Here is a 22,080-nt window from a genome sequence, read left to right as displayed (position 1 = left end):
ACGTTTTAAATAGGGGTTTTTTAAAACAAAAACAAAAAACCACCATCAAATAGTGTATAGATTTTATGAATTAAATAAATAAATAATATATATACATGGTGAGGTGGGGGGAGACAGTAAAAAATTAAATGAAACGAAATGTAAAAAGTACAGCGATAATTAAATGCATAGCAGTGGTCATTCACAAAACAGACACTGGTAAGCCAATGTTCAGAAATTGCTTTAGAGATTTGCTTGTAATAGGTACGTTTTAAATATACAAATATTGATTAAATGCCATAGCATAGTGATAGAGCATCCATTTTGCTTACAAAAGGTTGCAGGTTCAATTCTTGGCGTCTTCTGGTAGGGCTGAGAATGACTCCTGCCTGAAATCCTGGCGAGCTGCTGCCAGTTGGTGTAGACAGTACTGAGCTAGATGGACCAAAGGTCTGACTCAGTATAAGGCAGATTCCTGTGTTCCTATGACTCATGGGCACATGTCATTCTCTTATGCATGTTCTCTACCACAGAAGCGACTTACAATCAGGCTGGCACAGGCTGAAGATCAAACAAAGTACAAAGCTCTGAGGCATTGCAGAAACCACCCTGGGCAAGCGAGGTGGTCCCCCACTCTTTGCCTAATGCACATCCATGGCAGCAGATCCATGCATCACCCCTTCTACCCTCTCTTAGCTGTTGTCCAGGGAAAGCAGCTGGACACTGCTCTGGTCTCTGTGGCCGTGCCCTCTCCCAAAACCATAGGGATGCGAGCCAGTGACTTGTGTAGGTAACGCGCAGCTCACAAATGCAAAAGCGTAAGACACTGCAGTTGCGTGCCCTAGATTCTTCCACATTCTCCCAAGCCAGTGCCGCCCTTTGACAGCCCATGAAGCGCTCCAGCCCCCTTCTCCCCATGACAGACCTTCTAATTATCTCTACTGCTTGCAAGATGAGGGCCTTTCTCCGCTCCCCATTCCTCTGCAATTCTGACAGTCAAACAAACTAGACCCATTAGAAGACCAGCACAACTCTGGCCTAAGGCAGGAACTGTGCGCAGCCACAAATCGTCTGGGTATTAAAAGTCGGTGCACAGGCAGCTTGCCCTCAGCTTCAGTGCTAAATTGCTGGTTGGGAGACATTCATTGCCATATATTGCATTTCCACTACATTCTGCTTTAATACTCTTCGTGCTGGAGTATGTAAGAAAAATTTTCAAGCCTGAGGTAGCAAGCAAACTGTACCCTTTCCTTAACTACCCAATTCCACTATATATAAAATATCCATTTTTATTTTTTTTTCCTACTATGTTAACCTTATATAAACCACCAAGCAAAAAAACAACTGAGTTGCTAAGTAGGAAAGGGTGCATCAGCCCATTTGGTGGAGGCTGCTGCAAGAGGGCAAATGGGGCACTGCCCCAAGAACCTCAGTCTGCCTTCAGCCAGTTCTCCACCTGCCTGCTTTCCTGCTTACAACCGGTCCAGGGTCTGGCACTGTCTGCTGGCTTCCTTCCTCATCCTCAGCAAGGCCGGCCCTGCCAGGAGGCAGAATACGACAGCTGCCTCAGGTGGAAGATGATGGGTGACAAGGAGCAGCAACAAGATTTTGGAGGAAAGAGTTAAATGTGCTGTGTGTCCTGCCCTGAATGTACTAAGTCAGCCTCCTGCCCTCTGGGGTTGTAAAGAAGGCTATCCCACCACAGTGCTGATGCAACTGTCAGTCCAGTCCACTTCTGTATGGGGAATGGCAGGGCATCATTTCATCATTTGCTTCAGGCAGCAAAATTTCTTGATCCAGCCCTGCTCCTTTGGTCACATTTCCACCCCTTGCATAACTCGGCAGAAAGGTGAATGGAGACTAAACCAGAATTGGTTGGGTCCATTACTGTTGTTGTTGTTGTTACCATTGATTTATTAATTGTTTTCTAAACCACCATCTCAACGCAATTGACATCTCAGATAATTAAAAGCAGTTAAAAACACAAGACTAAGGGCCTAACAAGAGGACATTCATGGTGAAGAACCGTTTTTTATCCAGCTAGGAATGCCTAGCAGAACAAATATGTATTCAGCTGCTTTTGGAAAGTGCAGAGAGTAGTCTCCTGTCCTATCCTGACAGCTATTATGACTTTTAAATTGGTACGAGAGTGTTTTAAATGTACAGTGCAAATGTGACCTAAGTTCTGACCTGTACATTAGACTAGAAGGAGCCTATCAGATCAGGTTACACCTGAATTTAGAAACATGGGAATCTGCCATATACCAGTCAGACCATTGGTCCATCTAACTCAGTATTATCAACACTGACTGGCAAAGGATATCCCGGTGACCTGAAATGTTTTATACTGTGATGCCAATAAGGGTATTTGATTTGATTGGCAAAGGCTCTGCAGCCCTTCCTGATGACTGAGCTCTAAGAAAAAGCAGTGCTACCACTGAAAAGGCCCTGTCAATGGTTGCCTCCTGTCTCCCCTCTGAAGACTGTAGACTCTCCAGCAGAGCCTCTGATGCTGATTTAAGGTGTGGGCAATTTCACATGGGTAAAGATGATTCTTTCGATGCCTTGTCTCCAAGCCTTTTCACCTGGAGAAACAAAACTGAGAACCTTACATGAAAAACTGCGCAAAGAGATCCTATTGCGGGGGGGGGGGGTCTGGGTTTACTGTTAAGCAGATTTTGTGGAGAGGCTGGCAATAAATGGTTAAAACTCAACGGAGAATCAGGTGGGAAAGAGTTTCTGTGTCAAAGGATGGGTAAGAGCCTCAGCATCGTGGAGAGAGGTGGATATGATAAATTAGATCAGAATCCAAAGAGTACTCCAGAGATCAAGAGGCGGAGGGCAATACAGAAATTAGAATAGAAAATAAGAGGAAGAGAGTCTGTCTTTTTAAAAATGAGGAGAGAAAGATATAAGCAAGAAGAGAGTTGATATATATAAAAAAGAGGGAGGGCTGAGAAGGAGCTAGTGCAAGCCAACATGAAATGGCAGGAAAGGGTGCTGACCTCAAGTTTGTTTAAGGTGACATGCTCTGCAGTGGGATGAAAGAAATACTTTGCATTTTTTGAAACGGCCAGGAACAAAGGAACGCTCTGCATCTCGAGAATCAATATCACATTTTATGCCTGCTGCACCCTTCACAAAGAATCAAGGCGACATTGATTCAAGTAAGTAAGAACTTCATTGAAAATTGACCTTTGAGTTCTTTTAGTGGAGAGGGACTGCCGGGTTGAAGAGGCGTCTGGGGCGGGGGGAGACTCTCCTTGGTAGCCTGTGCTGGTCAGGGATGTCAGGCGTGGTTGATGCTGAAAGGTTCACAGCTTCATTCCCTGTCACCACATCAGAAGATGGGCCACCTCTGTGCTGACACACACAATGGCCCCACAAAGTCTCTCTCTCTCTCTCTCTCTCTCTCTCTCTCTCTCTCTCTCTCTCCCCATGCTGGGGATGCAGGCCTTCCCTAGCTCTACAATATCCTTGTTAAGATGTGGCAACCAGAAACACATTAATCCAAGAATGATTGCACCATACATACATACTGTATAACATTGTGACATTCTCAGCTTTATTTGGATTCCTTGCCTAGTGATGGTTACCCCTGTCTGAGTGCAGAAACATAGGAAGCTGCCTATGTCAGGCCATCTAGCTCAATACTGCCTACTCTGACTGGCAGCAGCTCTCAAGGGTGTCAGTCAGGGAGTCAGGCAAGGGGATTGAATTGGGAACATTCTGCATGCCAAGCAGATGCTCTATGGCCCTTGCACTCTTCTAGGGAGAAGTGAAATCAGGAGTAGCAGGAGCTGTCTCCAACTTAGCAGTCCATTGATGGCAACCAATTTCAGAGAGATTCCAAGCTAAAACTGAGGTGGAGCTGAGGATGATGTAGTAAGTTGTGGGAAACAGAGTATTTTCTGCTCGGTCTTGACTTTGGATTTGTGCTCTACAAATGCATTGATGACATCAGACAAGGATATCTACACAGTGGCGGAGCTTCATGCTCTGGCACTGGGGGGCAGGGAGCAGGCAGGAGCAGGGCTGGTGCATGTCCTGGGGGCATGGTGTGCTGCCCACAGGGGCATGGCATGTGTCCTGGGGGCGTGACGTGCATCTTGGGGGTGTGGCACACCGCCTGCGAGGGCGTGGCGCCCAGCACAGGTGGGCGAGCGACCACAATGGCACCCCACCGGGATCACGCTGCCGGGAGTAGTGCGCTCCCCCCACACTCCTCTTCCTCTGCCAGTGTATCTACAACAAGCTGTCAGGGCTCTAAAGCACAGGTTTGTAACAGGGCTCCCCAACTCCAGTAGGGAAGGCCTGAATGAGTCATCAAAGTTCCACACATGATATGAAAGTGGGATGACTTCCACACAAACCACCACCAAAAAAAATTTTAAAAATGAGTCTCCCTCTCTTCCCCTGGATTAAGAGAAACCTGGTGCTTAGAAGCTGGATGTACCCTTGTTTCAAAAAACTGTTATATTGTCCACAGAGTGTGTGGAGCCTGAATGAGTAACCAAGGTTCAGCAGACAACAAACACAGGTTGGGTGTCAGGAAACTGAACCCAGGGTCAGGTGGACCTAGGTGTATTTATAGCCAGGCCAGCTGAGGGAGGACCAATGGGCTGCCTCAAGGGTGGAGCTATGTTGGGTGTCATAACAGTAATGGGTTTTGATAAGACCAGAGATGTTTCTCAGGGAGAGACTGTGGGAGTCAAGATGGTTACAAATTTGGCTTCAAGTGAAATTTGCTGTTTGGAGGTTGCTCCTCAGGTGAAACATCTGAGGAATCTTGGGAGAATGGAAGCTGAAAGACACTTCAGAAGACCAACCAAGTTTCTTGTGAGCAGTGGACATTTTGTTTTCAAATAACGTTCAGCACGCTTGGTGGTCATTGATTTAATTGCTTCTGTGGTGGTTTGAAGGCTACCAAGGCACATTTCTCAGTGGCCGAGTCTGAAATGAGAAGCAATGTTGTGTCCGCTCACTCGCTTAGGGCAACATTTGCTGAAATGAATGCATGATTGAGTTTATTGTTTAGCAAACAGTTCCGCAGACAGCGGAGGAACAGTTACAATAGCACTTTGCAAATAATTGCCATTGGTTGAGAATTACTGTCTGCAATGCAGGAGAACTGCAAATAACTCACCAGACCAATAAAACGGCTTGCAAATATCGGGTGCTGTGTGCACATGTAAGAGAACAGGGGAAGTGTGCAATGTTTTCAAAGCACGCTTTGCAAATAATGAAACAAGATGCCATTGCAATTTGCTCTGAATAAAAATCCTCCGCCGAAAAGCATTCATCATACTTCTAGCCTTGTCTCCATGTGGCAAACCCAGACGTGGGGAAAGTTGCATGACCCGTTGAGTTGACATTAAAAGCTTTAAATTAAATTACATTGGCAGAAATCTTTAAAAATTGTCTTGGGGTGGGGGAGCAGAACTCCTGACAAGGCATAACAGATGTTGAAAATTAGGAGCATTTAGGAAACATTATCATTGCTGTACATGGGGAAACGACTTTAATTGCCTTTTCAGGGTGCCTTGGAGGTGTGGTTTTGATTTAAGTATGTTTTTCCCCCCACTCCAAGTTCCCATCAGGATGTTTCAACTCAAAATGTATTGGTGGGGGTGATCAAACATTCTACCCGGTGTGTTCATAAATAAGAATGGCTACAAAGTCCACTGGTCTGGTGAAACAAGATTATTTAAGAAAGGATCCACCTTCTTGCATACTCAAACACAGGGCTGATGAAACTGACACCCCACTACTCAACTTCTAAGTATGATAGACGGATCATAGCATAGACCTGAACCCTATAAAAAAAACAAAATATGAATTATAGTTTTCGTTGATGTGGTACAGAAGAGTCTTATGTGGCCACCTATTCTACTTTGGAGAGAACCCTATATCCCTATGTCCCTATTTCCCCTACCAGTGACAGCGCTGAGCTTGGGGAGGAGGATGAACCAGTGCTTGCCTGGAGTAGCTGTGGCTGTGAGGGAACATCTTGTTGCCTCTCCATGGCCGCTGCTGCCAACTTCCTCCCTTGGGCAGCTCATAGCGGTTGCTGGAGAGCAGGTGAGGAGGAAGAGAAGCTGCTGAGGCCCAGCCCCATGTGGCACAATGACTCTGAGGGGCAGGCAGAGGGGCAGGAAGAAAGGGGGACTAGAGCGGAGTACAAGGTGTCTTGTCCTTAGACAAGAATTAGAAAAATACTTTGTGTGTGCATGTCTAATCTTGCCCCTTTCTAAAATTTGCTTATCGGTTTGTGTTTTTCTTTTTTGTAAATCTACCAAGGAATCAAATAAAATCAGGATTAAGGGGTCTACTCAAGACTCTGGAGGGCATGTGTGTTGTGTCCCATTGTGTCTCACCCTTCTTCTGAAGGGTGGGGACAAAAAATGGGGGTATTGAGGAGGGTCAGTTGGGGGGTGGGAGTGAGGAATGTTGGAGAGTATGACAGTGTGCTCTCCCCACTTGTGATTCACAGTAACTGGTACTGGAAGGCCTATTGTCTCCAATATTGAATACTGAAAAACAGAAAACATTTTGGATTTTGTCTAATGCTCTTTTCAAGTCAACACTACATCTCCTGGGAGTTTGGCTCTGTTCTATGCAAAGAAATGCCTCCTTTGACTCTCCTGAATTTTCCTGCATTCAGCTTTGGTGGATGCCTCCAGGCTCTGGTATTACAAGAGCTGCTGCCAGTCAGTGTAGACAGTATGGAGCTTAGGTGGGCCATTGGCCTGACTTCCCACATTCCTAGTCTTGAGTTGGAGCACTTATTCAGGCTTTCCAGTTTAAGTTTTGCTTTGATGGCCCCTCCGCCCAGCTTTCCCCCTCCCTCGTGGCCACCTGTCCTGCTTGCACAGCCATCTATCATTAAGCTCTAGGTAGTGTGGTAAATGATTTGCTATGCCTTTGCTTTTCAGGTTGACGCTCTCTCCTTCTGCCACCCCCTCCACCACCCCCTGTGGCTCACTCCTTCATTTGATCTCAGATTTGGCAGCTAGTTAAGTCAGAAACCACGAAGTATTTCCCCACCCCCCAACCATGTGCCTATTTCTGGGTAAATCAAAGCTCACCCCAAAACCCCAGCACACAAATTATACTTCCCATTAAAATCATCATCACCATAGTATTTGAGGTTAGTAAAACATATTGCTGGGGCTATAAAACACTCTCAACTAGTATTCCAAATGTCTCGCCTCAAGCTAGCACTTAAATTAAAGTTTGAGACAGCTGGCACTGAAATCAGAATAAACAGTTTTCCACAAAAGGGGGCCAGTGAACCACGATTATTGTTTTCATAATTTACTGTCAACGTACATTAGCAGGGTCTTATCCCTCTCAAGAGCTCATCAGCTTTCAACAGGTGAGCCAGTTCAACAGGGAAAGAGGCAGCCTTAAATTATCCCCAAAATAATTGGATCTCTAATAAGCATTGCATAAAACAGCAAGGCTTCTGTAATTTCCATAATCTGGGTTTAATTTGTTTGCTCATTTCATGGGAGGCTTTGATTGTTTCAGAACAAGAGTTGTGTTGCCATCTCCCACAGACAACTAGGGGATCTAGATGGCTCAGGGACAACTCTGAGGTCACAGCTTGGGTGGCATTTGGTGAATCGGAACAAGAGAGAGAGAAACAGCATTACTTATTGCTTATTTGTTTTTTGAATTTATATTCTGCCCTTCCTCCACAAGGATTCAAGAGTGGCGAGTATCTACCATTAAGAAAGGAATCAAGAAATCTGCCTTAAACAGAGTCAAACCCTTGTTTTATATTGTCTACACTGACTGGCAGCAGCTGTCCAGTGTTTTCAGACAGGGGATATTCCCAGACCTACAGTAGTGGGTTGCATAACAGCTGAGTCACTCACTGCTGCATACCAGGAGTGAGAAGGGATGTGGGGAGGTCGTAGTGGTGCAAATGCAGTGGCAGAGCCAATCTGGTGCTCCTGCACGCCACTGCACTGTGCTGACTCCCCGCCCCCAGCACCTCATTGTTCCCCTCCTCCTCCAAGGGTAAACAGCAAATGCAGTTGTCATGAGGTCAGGTGACCACTACTGCTCCACCACCACACCTCCTGGTCCAGTCCCACTGTGAGATGCCAGGGACTGAAACGAAGACTGGGAGTTGTTAAGAGTCCCCTTATTCACTGAGCTACAACTCCCAGAGCTGTTTAAAAACCATTTCCTGTTTTCCTGTTCCCAATCAAGTTTGAGAATTGTCACTCTCCGCACCCTTAACAAACTACAATTCCAATAGTTCTTTAGAAGTAGCTGCGACTGGTAGTTCTTTCACTGCAAAGTTCAGATAGGGCCAGGTGCTACTGCTCTTCCCATGATAAAAAGGTAAAGGTAAAGGACCCCTGACAGTTAAGTTCAGTCGCAAACGACTCTGGAGTTGCGGCGCTCATCTCGCTTTACTGGCCGAGGGAGCCAATGTTTGTCTTTCTGGGTCATGTGGCCAGCATGACAAAGCCAATTCTGGAGAAACCCAGAGCAGTGCACAGAAACGCCGTTTACCTTCCCGCCGGAGTGGTACCCATTTATCTACTTGCACTTTGACGTGCTTTCGAATTGCTAGGTTGGCAGGAGCAGGGACCAAACAACGGGAGCTCACCCCATTGCGGGGATTCGAACCGTCGACCTTCCGATCGGCAAGCCCTAGGCTCAGTGGTTTAGACCACAGTGCCACCCGCATCCCTCTTCCCACAATAGGAATGCCTTTTATCAATTTTGACCATTCCTGGACAGGGTTCTATCTTGGCCACAGTGGTCCATGCATTGGGAACTTCAAGACATCATTACTTCAGTGTGTTATATGTGGAGCTGCCCTTCAAGCTGTGGATAGTCTGAAAGGCAATGGCTAGGCTGCTGAATAGAACAACCAATCACCAATACAGAACTCCTCTGCAAAAGGAAGTACACTAGCTGCAAATATGCTACTGGGCCAAGTTTAAGGTTTTGTTACAGGCATATAAGGCCCTAAACAACTTGGGAACAGGTTACCTGAGAGACTATATTTCACCCTTGCACACCTCATGTGGTCACTGCTATCATTTACTGATGCCCACTTGGTGATGCCTCATGCTCCTGTCATTCACCTTGTTGTGACTTGGTGTAGGGTCTTTAATGTAGGTGGTACTTGCTGTCTGGAGCGCACTTCCTCTGAAAATAAGGCATGTGCCAAGAATTTGGGCTCAAACCCTTCATTTTTACCCCAACTTTCACTTGTGAGTGCTGCTGGTTAGATTTACCACAAGCCAGCATCAACACACCAAATTATTGGATTATATTTCTATAGGGTGTGCCCAACTACTTCAACTCAGAGTAGATCCATTAAAATCAATGGGCCTAAGTTAGTCACGTCCATTATTTTTATATGGTCTACAACCCATAAGTAAGACTTAAAGCAGCAATGCCACTGAAATTTGTCATTCCTTCGCTCGGCATAGGAATTTGTCCAGCTCACAAAAATCAGCTGTATTCTGAATCAAGAGCCATTTCCTCCCAAATATCTCTTCCAGTCTAAAATGTAACTTGACAGTCAGTGTTCGACAGACCAGACACACACCCAGATCCAACAACTTTGTAGGAACATATGCAAAAGTTCTTTAATGTTAAACCCCCTTGTGCTGGCCGAATCTCTCCTTCATTGCTGTTAAACCACATGAACTACAAAGCCAGCTGCGTTGTGGGTGAGCACAGAAAGACGTTGAACAGCATTAACTCTTTACTAGGGAACGGGGGGAGGAGGAAATTGGTTCAGTTTGCCTTTTACTGCAACACTCAGTATGTCACACTTCCTGAAACAATATGTAAAGGCAGTTATCCTTCAAAGTTTGGTGAATTTTGCGGTGCAGTTATCCTACCAAACCATGCATACAAAAATGTGTATATGAGGATAAAGTGTGTAGAAACCAGGCAAAAATATTCCTCTTCTCCCAGGACTTTGGCTAATTAAATTAATTTAAACTGGCAGGTATTGTTTTGTTTATTATGTTGCGTATTTTTGAGGTTTTTGTACTATAAACTGCCCTGTGATCCTTGGATGAAGGGAGGTATATAAATTTTGATAATGATGATGATGATGATGATGATGATGATGATGATAGCATGCATATATGCAGTGCTTTTTCTGGGGGGATGCAGGGGGACACATACTCCTAAACATTTTGTGAATCTTTGTACTTTTGTCCATTTACTGTATTTATTTTTCCCAATTTGAACTATAAAATGGTGATTTTCTTGAGTCAAAATGAGAGTACCCCTAAACAATTTTTTTAAGGGAAAAAAAGTACTGCATATATGAGAGAAAATGGCATTCAAAAATGTATTCATGGGGAAAGCTGTTTTGCTAAAAATATGTATATATGGGGGAATTGCAAACAAAAGTATGTTTATCAGGAGAAATTCCTGCCTGAATACTGATGATTTTTCACAAGCACTTAAAAAAAATCACAAACAGATGCAGAAATGGGAAAAGTGAGAAACTGAGAGAAACCGAAATTGACAGATTCATCTACAGAACTACAATTACCCAAGTGCAAGAACATGCATGTGCAAATAATTAGGAACCAATTCAGAACTTTAAAAACAAATAATTCCTTCATTCCTTGAAGATTTGACCACAGCTGACCTGATTCTGAAAGGCAGTATTAGAAGTTTTGGTACAACTTGCAGAAGAGGGGTTTGCATAGGGTTATGGGAGATAGAGTGAGAGGTCTCCACATTCCTGGACTGTCCCTGTGCCTTTAAGCCATGAGTAGGCAAACTAAGGCCCGGGGGCCAGATCTGGCCCAATCGCCTTCTAAATCCGGCCCGCAGACGGTCCGGGAATCAGCATGTTTTTACATGAGTAGAATGTGCCCTTTTATTTAAAATGTATCTCTGGGTTATTTGTGGGGCCTGCCTGGCGTTTTTACATGAGTAGAATGTGTGCTTTTATTTAAAATGCATCTCTGGGTTATTTATGGGGCATAGGAATTCATTTGTTATTTTTTTCAAAATATAGTCCGGGCCCCCACAAGGTCTGAGGGACAGTGGACTGGCCCCCTGCTGAAAAAGTTTGCTGACCTCTGCCTATCAGCTTACTTCTCTGTCTTCTTATTGTTTAGACTGATATGTCTTAGGTTGCATCCTGTTCACAACTCCCTCTTCCTCACCCTTCTCTCTCAGACCTCAAGATGAGACTTCCTCTTTAGCCATCCTCAGGGAGAACAAAGGAGCAAAGCATGGCTGCTTTGTTCTACCCTAGACTAGTTAGGCTACAACTAGAAACTATTCTATCCAGATTATGTATTTCCTACAATGAACAACGTTGTTGCTTTCTTTCCTACAAGTATCTCTCTTTGTGTGGTTGTAGCAAGTGAAGTCTACTCTCCAACCCTGATTCACTAACCAAATGCTGCTCACTCTGCAAACAAAGGCAACTGGACCCCATTATCCCAGTAAGGAGCTTGCCCACTGATGCATATTTGCAAACCAGAGAAACAGCTGTGGGCACCACAAGTGGGATGGGCAAGAAGACCCAATGAAGGCCAGGGAGGGACTCAGTTCATCTGCATCTCCGGGTGCCACTACAATATGTACACTGCATGCTTAAACTGCTTGAATAGTAATTTATCTCTCCCTAAACTACAATTCCCAGAATTCCTTGAGGGAAATCCCATTGGATGTGATTTAAAACTGATATAAGTGTGTCATATAGGTGAAATGGTTTATTGTGTTTAGAGTCTGTAGAAATGGTTGTTATTGCTTTTAGAATTTATATATATATTGTATTTTATCTTTATCATTTTGTATACTGCTTTGATGGCCTCCAGCTATAAAGCAGCTTATGAATGTGTACATCATCATCAACAACATGGCTTTCACCTAAAACTTGCAATCAGAAACAATTCAGAAGTTTGAAACTTGATAACAGTACAAAAGAAACAACATAAATAAAAAAATAAAAAATGTCCAGTAGACCTAAGTTGGTCTCTAAGGTGCTACTGGACAATTATTATTATTTTTATTTATTTCGACTGTGTCAGACCAACATGGCTACCTTCCTGAATCTAGAAACAACATATTTATTGCTATTGTTGTTACTATTAAATCCATATACTGCTTAATGCCATAATAGTCTGCTAAGCAGTTTGTTTTGGTGCCTGAGGCAGATATTTCTGCTCCCCCTGGAATGAAGACATAACACACCAATTATGAACTGAAATCAGGGTCTGCAACTTTGCTTATTAACCTATGGAATATTCAGTGGAATGTAACTAATTGTTATCCCTCCTGCTTCCAAGTAGTATGGGTGGATGACTATTTCTAAGGAGAGAGCTAGGATAATAATTCACGGCAAAAGTGCTTCACAGTTTTATTATATTAACTGTTCATGCTGGTCAATAAGTAGAGGCACTCTGTTCTCAGAGAACTGAGATGGCAGCCCTTTGCAATTCCTTCAGCAGTATGCAGCAGAACAGCATGAAAACTATCAGCAACACTGTTAAACAAGCCAAACTCTGAACCAAAGGGCCCAAGAACTACAGTAGGATGACAGCTGAGCTAACGTAATGCACCAGAAGCTACCGAGATGGGACCTAAAAGTATGCCTGCCACTGCCTTTAATGACATCCCAACAAGGTCACAGTAAGCATCCCCTGGAAAACTCACATTGCACAATAGGCTGTTTGCTCTTAACACAAGAACATGCAAACATTAGAAGAGTCTGTTGGATCAGGCCAATGGCCCATCTACTCCAGCATCCTGTTCTCACAGTGGCTGACCGGATGCCTGTAGGAAGCCTGCAAGCAGGACATGAGTACAACAGCACTCTGCTCACCTCAGATTCCCAGAAACTGGTATTCAGAGGCATACTGCCTCTGATTGTGGAGACAGAGCATAGCCATCAAGCTGATAGCCTTGTCCTCCATGAACTTCTCAGATCCTCTTCTACAGCTATCCAGGTTGGTGCCCATCACTGCCTCCTGTGGGAGCAAATTCCATAGTTTAGCAATGTGCTGGACTTTTATCTGCACTGAGTCTCCCAATGTTCAGCTTCATTGGACAGTCACAATTTCTAGACTTATTCTCGATTCCTACTCAGCTCCCTTTTGAACTGGCCCAGCCTCTCCTAAATTAGATGAACCCCCTTTAACATACCAACATTTCATTGGATGCCATAATTTGACTCCCTCCCTCACTTCTGTTCTGAACAGAGAGGTGCAAATCATTTCTCTCTGTTGGCGAGTTTTGGGGTGACTGATGTAGGGGCAGTAATGGGGTGCCTGATGGGAGGGGCAAACCTGCACCATTTTGTGGTCCCGATACCTCCTTCAAATGTAGCAGCCATTATGCCACACTTCCACAACAGCCATTTTTATGACTGGCACCTATAACACATTCTCAAAATTCCGGATGAGTCCATTGGTCCAAAAAGGTTGGCAACCCCAAACTCTAGTTTCTGGTTAAGTATCTAGTACAGTGGTACCTCGGGTTAAGTACTTAATTTGTTCCAGAGGTCCGTTCTTAACCTGAAACTGTTCTTAACCTGAAGCACCACTTTAGTTAATGGGGCCTCCTGCTGCCGCCGCACTGCTAGAGCACGATTTCTGTTCTCATCCTGAAGCAAAGTTCTTAACCTGAGGTACTGTTTCTGGGTTAGCGGATTCTGTAACCTGAAGCATATGTAACCTGAAGCGTATGTAACCTGAGGCACCACAGTATAGAAGAATGCATTCTCCACTATCATATTTGTCCAACAGAGATGACTTAAAGCATTATCACCAACACTAATTGATTATAATTCCCAGTCATTTAATCGTTACATATTATTTTTCAAACTGTCATGTGATGGGCTGGGAGGGTCCTTGTACTGTCAGTTTTACTAGTATGAAAAATAAAATTATTGCACTCTGCATAAAAGGCGTCCTGCTTTGTTTCTCCCTTGATGACATGGATGTCATGCATAGGATACTCTGTACTGGCAGTTTCCCAAAATTTACTGTACCAGAGACTTACAGTAGGAATTCTCCTATTCCTCATCCACAGTTGTGTTGTTGCTGGATGATTTTCACACGGAGGTGCTCATTGAGTAAACAGGCTGCCCCGCAATGGATAATGGATATTTCTGCAGCAGCAGGATCTCACAAAAAGTGGCTGCCATGTATACACTAACCAATGTGGAGGCATCAGTAGTACAGTAGTAAATTCAGAAGTGTAGGGTCTCTTCATGGTAGCACGGAGCCATCACTACCACAGCTCCTTCTAAGATTGTGCAATAATCTTATAATTATATAGGAATAGTAATTAGGGGTTCATCACAACGATCAATGCAGATCTCTGTGTGCTGCGTTTCAGCTAGATCTGCTATTTTCTGTGTGCATACAAGAGCAAATAATTTGGAGTGCTCCAATATCTTCTTTCAGAGTGATGTAACAGAACTTGAAGACACCTTCTCTTGACACTGAAGCAACTTGCTTTTTCAGTTTTCCTAAGTGATTAACTTTACAAACACCTCCTCTGTGTTCATCCCATGTGCCTTCTCCAGAGTGAGCCTAGGAGCCAATCCTCAGTGGCTGACTTTCACTCCAATCAATACAAAGGGTAGGAAGACTTATTCTCAGTGGTTAAAAAGTTCCTCTTTCATGCTGATTGGTCTGCTATAGGATGCTGGGTGTAGTTGTCAAAAGGTTGCAAAGTTAAAATGGGCATATGTAGGAGATGTGGCAAAAGATGATTCAGCCTGATGGAACAAAACCGTGCTGATGTGCAGACCATACAATTTTAAAAGAGCAAGGGGATGAACACCTATGTGGTGGGTGGGTGTGTAATCTAAAACTAACAGCAGAGCTCATGGGGATGCAGACAGCAAACAGTGGAGGACATGGGAGATAACTTGAAGAGGCTTGTATCCGAAGAAGGATGTGGAGGAGGAGGGTAGAGACAAGGACCTTGCTGGGACCCCACTGCAGAAAGAGTAACAGGAGAGTCCCAAGGACTAGGCAGAGAAACCTGGGACAGGGGTGACCTGCATCCCCTGGGCCTGAAGTTCACCATCCCTAGTCTACACTCATCCATGAATCTGTCACTGAACCCATATGTCTTATGATCAAGGAATAAAAAACAAACTGAGAGCTCCCTCCATAAAACTGTTTCCTGTTCACCACATTGTGCAGTAAACTTGCTCCAAGCAATGGGAGAGACCATAGCTTAGTGTGTGTGTGGTATAGCGGTTAGAGTGTTGGACTAGGATCCAGGAGACCAAGGTTCAGATTCCCACTTAGACATGGAGCTCACTGAGTGACCATGGGCCAGTTACTGCCTCTCAGTCTTACCTTCCTCGCAGGGTTGTTGTGGGGATTAAATGAGGTGGAGGACAGCCATGTATACCACCTTGAGATGCTTGGAGGAAAAGGTAGGATGCAAATGCAATAAAAACATTAAAAAATACATGCAGTCTTGACTTCTCCACTAAAACAACCTCTGGTAGAAAACTGGAAAAGGTCTCAACATGAGATTCAGGAAGTGCCCACCAGTAAAAATTCTGGGTTACTGCAATAAGCCATGTGTGGGGCTGTATTTGGACCTAGTCTTTAAGCTCCAGCTCATGCAGAATGCAGCAGCTAGTCTGCTGATGGGAGCAGGTGTGCGCCAGCATATGAGACTTCTGTTAGAACATCTACACTGGCTGCTACTGGACCAGGCAGGTGTGAGGCTCTTGTGCTGATATACAAAGCCCTGAACAACTTAGGTGAACTTATATCCCAGCCCAATCACTGAGATCCTCCGGAGGAGTGCTATTAGTTGTCCCACATGTTACAGAGTCCTGACTGAGCCCAAGTGGAAGTTGATAATTGAGTGTCGCTGGTCCTGTGCTGTGGGACCCTCTTCCAGCAGAGATTTGACAGAAGCACCCTCGCGTTTGACTTTCAGACATCTCTTGAAGACCTTTTTATGCAGACCAGCCTTTGCAGCTGTTCAGGTTTATTCACCAGTCACCTTAATGATTATTTGTATTGTTCTACTGTGACGTGACATGGTGGTATAGCAATATTTTTGTAAATAAATAAATGAACAGTAGATCACACTGAGTTAGACAGAGTACAAGTCTGACTCAGTCTGAGGCAGTTATGCTCCTATGCCTCTGTTCACTCCAGGGTCATTCAGTCGAAAACAGGATTATTTTGACATAAATAGTTTGGGGACTGCACACATGAACTCTTAATAAATGGTGCAAAAGTTGGATTGGTGTATTTCCATAATGCTGTGCCTGCTGACAAATTAATCCAATTAACAAAGGTGAAAGTTTATAATTGGGGTTAACTTGAATTCAAGTGGTCATTGTTCATGTCCCCCCCATTGTGTTCTCTCCTAAATAACTCACCACGATCCCTCAACCTTGGCATCAAAGAGAGGGGCTGACTATCTAGAAGAAAGTAAATATATAGTTTGGATTTTTAAAAAAAATTATGATAACTGTGTGAAACAATGAGGGTTTTTTTAAAAAAAAAGTTTGGGGGTGCAGTGAGGCAAGGCATCATCATTTCCCCCCTTAACCTTTCTTAAGCTTAGAGCATTTTAAAATAGTTCAAGTCCCTATTGTACTTCACAGTTTGCTGCACAGTTGAAAAAGGAATACATCTTTTCTGAGATGGACCCCAGACTCTGCTTTTTAATAGGCATGCTAATGAGATTCGGTGGCTTCATTTCCCAGCGTGCTGAAGACTCCAATAAATCTTGATTGTTCACCACCCCCAGAGAAGCTCAAGACTCAGATCACAGTCCTCCAAACAAGCATTGTTGATATATATGGAGAAATTTGATTCAGTTCTCATTTAAAGGTGACCCTACCTATTTTGCACTTTCTGAAACAATAAAAGGAACAAAAAACAGCCAGCCATCAAAACGTGCATTTCTCTGAATTCTGCAGTGTAGCAATCCAGCCAAGCAAGGTGAACAAAACCACATTTACCAGGGCAAAATTTATCAGCATTTTTGTGTGAAATTCTTCTATTATGTACATTTTTGTACACATTTGTTCTAATATGCACATTTTTGTACACATGCCTAATCCACACATATTCATGAAGCATTTTCCCCTAAAGCAATGCATTTCTTCATCTCATTTTTCTCTAACATATGCATTTGTACAGTATGTACACTTTACTGTAATGTATACATTTTTGTGCATATTATATGGCTGGAATACCGTGTTGCAAAATTCAAAGAAGTGCGAATTTTGAAGGATGGTTGTGTTCTATTTGATGACTGAGGTGAGCTGCCGCTGCTCAAAGGACTGGTGGGCCAGGCCAGTGGCACACTCAACACTCAAGTCGTCAGAGAAAGAAATCACACAGCCTCAGAATTTGTCTAGCCAAGCTCAGGGAAGCCTTCCTCACCTAGCATAAGAGAGAAACCCTATTCTACTTGTGCAGCTAGAATTGTGTGTATGTGTGTTTGCAAACTGAAGTTGCCTCATTTCATGCCAGACCACTCACTCATCCATCTAGCTCAGTTTTGTCTACTTCAACTGCAAGCATCTCTCAAACCTTTCCTTCTGCATTTCTGTAAGCAAAGCATGTGCTCTACCACTGAAGCACATGAGAATAAGGCTGTGTGCACATTACCATTTATTCCACATGCTATGCCTTCCCATTGCTGGTTTTTGAATCTACATACACTCAGCACTGGCCAAACTCCATACTGATCCTGTTGTTTTTAAAACAAATATTTCTGTTTTTGGTGTGTTGTACCTCAAGCTAAGGGACGTGGGTGGTGCTGTGGGTTAAACCACAGAGCTTAGGACTTGCCGATCAGAAGGTCGGCAGTTCGAATCCCTGTGACGGGGTGAGCTCCTGTTGCTCAGTCCCTGCTCCTGCCAACCTAGCAGTTCAAAAGCATGTCAAAGTGCAAGTAGATAAATAGGTACTGCTCTGGCGGGAAGGTAAATGGCGTTTCCATGCACTGCTCTGGTTCGCCAGAAGCGGCTTAGTCATGCTGGCCACATGACCCGGAAGCTGTCAATAAAGCGAGATGAGCGCCACAACCCCAGAGTCGGTCACGACTGGACCTAATGTTCAGGGGTCCCTTTACCTTTACCTCAAGCTAGCTCCATTCTGACTATAAAACCTGAGCCATGTTTGCTTTGCAGTTAAGCCAGGTATGTACATTTGAGACAGCCATCATGCATGCACAGAATAGTTTCCTGAATAGGAGTTATGGGGCAGGGGGTGGTTGCAAGCATGGGAAAATCAAACAGGTGGTGTGCATTGGGTGAAGACATCCCCATCCCCTCTCTGATGTGTACAGCAAGGTGCAAATGTGACTTGAAATGCAGTGAAAGGAAATGACCTCACTGTGTTTTAAGTGGATAAAGTCCACCTAGCCTTAAATTTTTGCCAGTATCCCCTCTATTCACGCAGGAGTGGCCAGAGTGGTGGCCTCAAGCAGTTGGTTGGACTAACATCAGCCTGAGTCAATATGGTCAATTGTGAGGGGTGAAGTGATTTGCAGTCCAGTAAAATCTGGAGGACCAGAGGCCCACCATTCCTGGTTTAACATAACACATAGAATGAAAAAAGACAAATCTTAGAACCTGTCTGTAGCATACATTCAAAGCAGTATCATACTACTTTAAACAACCATGCTTCCTCCAAAGCATTCTGGGAACCGCTATTCCCGCAACAGAGCTACAACTCCCAGAGTTCCCTGGGAACTGTAATTCTTTGAAGGGAATAGGACTCTTCTAACAACTCTCAGTGCCCTTAACAAACTACAGCTCCCAGGATTCTTGGGAAGGGGAAGCCATGACTGTTTAAGGTGGTTTAATACTTCTTAAGATGCATAGTGCAGATGGAGCCATAGCTGTAATGATGTCCATATGTGCAAATAGGATGTCAAAATAAAACTTCAGGAAATAAGGCTTGTGTTGAAGAAGAAGAAGAAGAAGAAGAAGAAGAAGAAGAAGAAGAAGAAGAAGAAGTCAGGACAACTTACAGATAAAATAAGAACATTGGCGGGGCGGGGGGGGGGGACAATTCCACTTCTGTTCATCCAAAAGCTGTAGGTTAGAATGGAATCTCTGGGCTTAAGTTGTAATATGGTGTGGTGTTTGTGCATCATATGTTGTGTAGCCCTATAGCACTGAAAATGAATTTCTTAACAACTCAGAAATGTACAAATATCAGCCAATACATCAGTTAGTATCAACATGGGACATTCCACCATGGCCAAGTTGCTCCAAGGACATCTGGGGTAGATTAATAACCTGAATTAATTAATTAGCTTTCTCTTTTCCTGGGTTTCACCTCTCTCTTCCTCATTTCATCTCTTTCTCTTACTCACTTTCCTCTTTTGACCTAGGTCTTGAAGAATAATTTCCTAGAAGACTTTACAAATCCTGTAAGAATGCACTCTTTCTCCAGACACATCCCTGTACCCTCTGTGAAGACTGATTGGAGTTATTTCTTTAAATTGATTTTTGGCTTATGGGATTGTGTTTTTTAAAAAAAGAAGGGGGGTGAAGTGGCCATAAGTACAATTATAATTCTAAGGGATTTCTGTGTTTGTGTGCACAGAAAATATGAGTGACTACATCTGTGATCCTTTCGTTTATACATTATCATTCACCGTGTGATGTGAAAAGCTGTTATTATAATGGAACCACAGTTAACCAAAACCTTAATTTCTACCTTCCTTTCGAGGCTAGCATCTTGGCCTGGCCTGGTCAGGCATTTACCAAGACTGAGATGGTAGACCTTCAGCCCAGGGGCCAAATCGCTCTCCATCTGGCTCTTGGGAGATCCCTTATCAACATCAATACATTCCTTGGGTGTTTTTGCCCATCTGGAATGTGTGTGAGAGAATTCTGATAACACCTCGTGCATGACTTCATGGAGGATAGAGAGGGGTGCATATGTGCAGAAATTGCCCTCCAGCACAAACACAAAATTCACACCCATTGTTCTGCCCAGTTTTGCCTCTGACTCCACTCACCAGTGGTTTGCCAATCCCAAACCAAAGGTTGCCCATTAGAGAACATAGGTCATGGGCGGAAAAATCTTTGTGAAGGGCCACCGTACTGTCCATTGTTGACAGATACGTTGGGCCACATGACTTTTCCCAATGGGACAGGGGAGAATAGGAAATAATTTGAAAATGTAGTAGTAGTAGTAGTAGTAGTAGTAATGGAATGGAGTTTGGATTTGATATCCCGCTTTATCACTACCCGAAGGAGTCTCAAAGCGGCTAACATTCTCCTTTCCCTTCCTCCCCCACAACAAACACTCTGTGAGGTGAGTGGGGCTGAGAGACTTCAAAGAAGTGTGACTAGCCCAAGGTCACCCAGCAGCTGCAAGTGGAGGAGCGGAGACGCAAACCCGGTTCCCCAGATTATGAGACTACCGCTCTTAACCACTACACCACACTGGCTCTTAATAATAATATTATTATAATAATATCCTGCCCATCTGGCTGGGTTTCCCCAGCCACTCTGGGTGGCTTACAACATATCTAATAAAAGCATCAATCCTTAAAGTCTTCTGTAAACAGAGCTGCCTTCAGATGTCCTCAGAAAGTCAGATACAACACAAATGGATGAAGTTAGCTCCCTTCCCTCTGCTCTGCCATCCTGGGTATTCTTTGGTGGTGGTTGCTATCCATTGGGGCTGGTAGGGCAACAGTAGGTGGTGCCAGGTAGGTGGGTGGTAGGGCAACAGATGGAGTACGCATGCTCATTCGACTGCCTAACGGCGTCCATGTCACCCAGGAGATCAAAGCCACAGATATAAGAGAAGAAGAGTCATTCTCTTGTCTGGAGAGGTCACTTCCAGGTTCACATGGAGAAGCTGTTTTCCACAGAGCCCAGCAACGGAAGTGTGCAGCTGTACTGAGGTAGCAGTGGGTGTTGAAATTTTGCACCCCTAGCAATTTTGTGCCCAGGGCAACCCCCCCCCCCCGTGCTACACCACTGGCTCTTCTTATGTTCTTAGGATGTAAGTAAGAAGGCAGGCAGGTGGGGACTATATGATGGCAGACCAAAGTTGGTGGGCCAGTTCCCCATGAGCCTTAATGATCAGCCTCTACTGGTATTATTTGTTTTGCTTTTGGCCTGAGCAGACCACGTACAAAAAGTGAGATGGAGCAGAGGTGGCTGTCCACCAGAGCAGCAAACTCTCAGGGGGGCTTTATAATGAGCTGAGGAGTTGCTGATGATTGTTTGGACAAGCTCAGCCATGCTTCCCCACCCATATCTTTCCACTCAGCCTTCCCCATTGCAGAAAAATTAAATATACCTGCACAATTCTGGGCCACATTGGAGCAGATGCAGAGCCTTGTTTTAATTAAATCCATTTTCCCGCCACTCGTGTGGCTTCTATGGATGCAGAGGTGTTACCCAAGAAATTTAAAAGAGGGGCAGAGCTGGAGAAAGAGGGAGAGGGAGAGGTGAGTTCAGTAGGGCAATTAGATGAGGGTTAACAACACTGCTTAAGATCAAGGGCTCAAGTGCTGTGATACTGGCAGACTCGAAAACTTTAATTTACTGTCACTGTTAGCCCCCTTTGAGGTTTATGGTGGTATTTATACACACAACATCAATCACACAAAACAAGGAGGGGGGATTTATAGTTTGTTTTAAAGACTGCAAATGCAATGTAATGCAAATGGCATGCCTCATGGGCATTTACGTTTAATGGGAAAATTACAGATGCAAAAGATTGGTAGAACAAATTTTAAATTGACTTTATTACATTGAGTGCTCTGTTTGTGTGTGTGTGTGTGTGTGTGTGTGTGTGTGTGTGTGTGCATGTGTGTGCAGTTGGCTCTCTCTCTCCTTGTCTCCTTTCTTCTAGGGAGTACTTTTTTTATTTTGTAGTCTCTCTCGTCTGTATACACACACACACAGAAGAGCACAGGAAAAGCCCTGCTGGATCAGGCTAAAAGACCATGAAGTCCAGTATCCTGTTCTCACAGTGGCTCCCCAGGTGCCCCAGTGGAACCCCACCCCCAAGGAGGACATGAGCACAATAGCACTACTCTACTCCCTTGCGAGTTCCAGCAACTGGCATTCAGAGGCCTCCTAAGCTAGATGGTCTGATGGCT

General features: G+C 44.2%; 1 long non-coding RNA gene across 1 annotated transcript in view; it reads right to left on the bottom strand.

Moving 5' to 3' along the window:
• Positions 1–21,285, bottom strand: part of LOC310749841 — a 40,040-nt gene extending 18,755 nt beyond the window's left edge. Inside the window, exons 1-2 of the long non-coding RNA XR_014541840.1 lie at positions 21,273–21,285; positions 12,821–12,965 (exon numbers count right to left, since the gene is read on the bottom strand). This is a non-coding gene — a long non-coding RNA (uncharacterized lncRNA). The remainder of the gene's footprint in view (positions 1–12,820; positions 12,966–21,272) is intronic.
• Positions 21,286–22,080: the final 795 nt, after the last annotated feature.

Source organism: Podarcis filfolensis, assembly GCF_964270895.1.
Source record: "Podarcis filfolensis genome assembly, chromosome: 14".
Classification (NCBI taxonomy): Eukaryota; Metazoa; Chordata; class Lepidosauria; order Squamata; family Lacertidae; genus Podarcis; species Podarcis filfolensis.
Note: the sequence above shows the minus strand (reverse complement) of the source record. Positions and strands in the feature narration are given on the sequence as shown.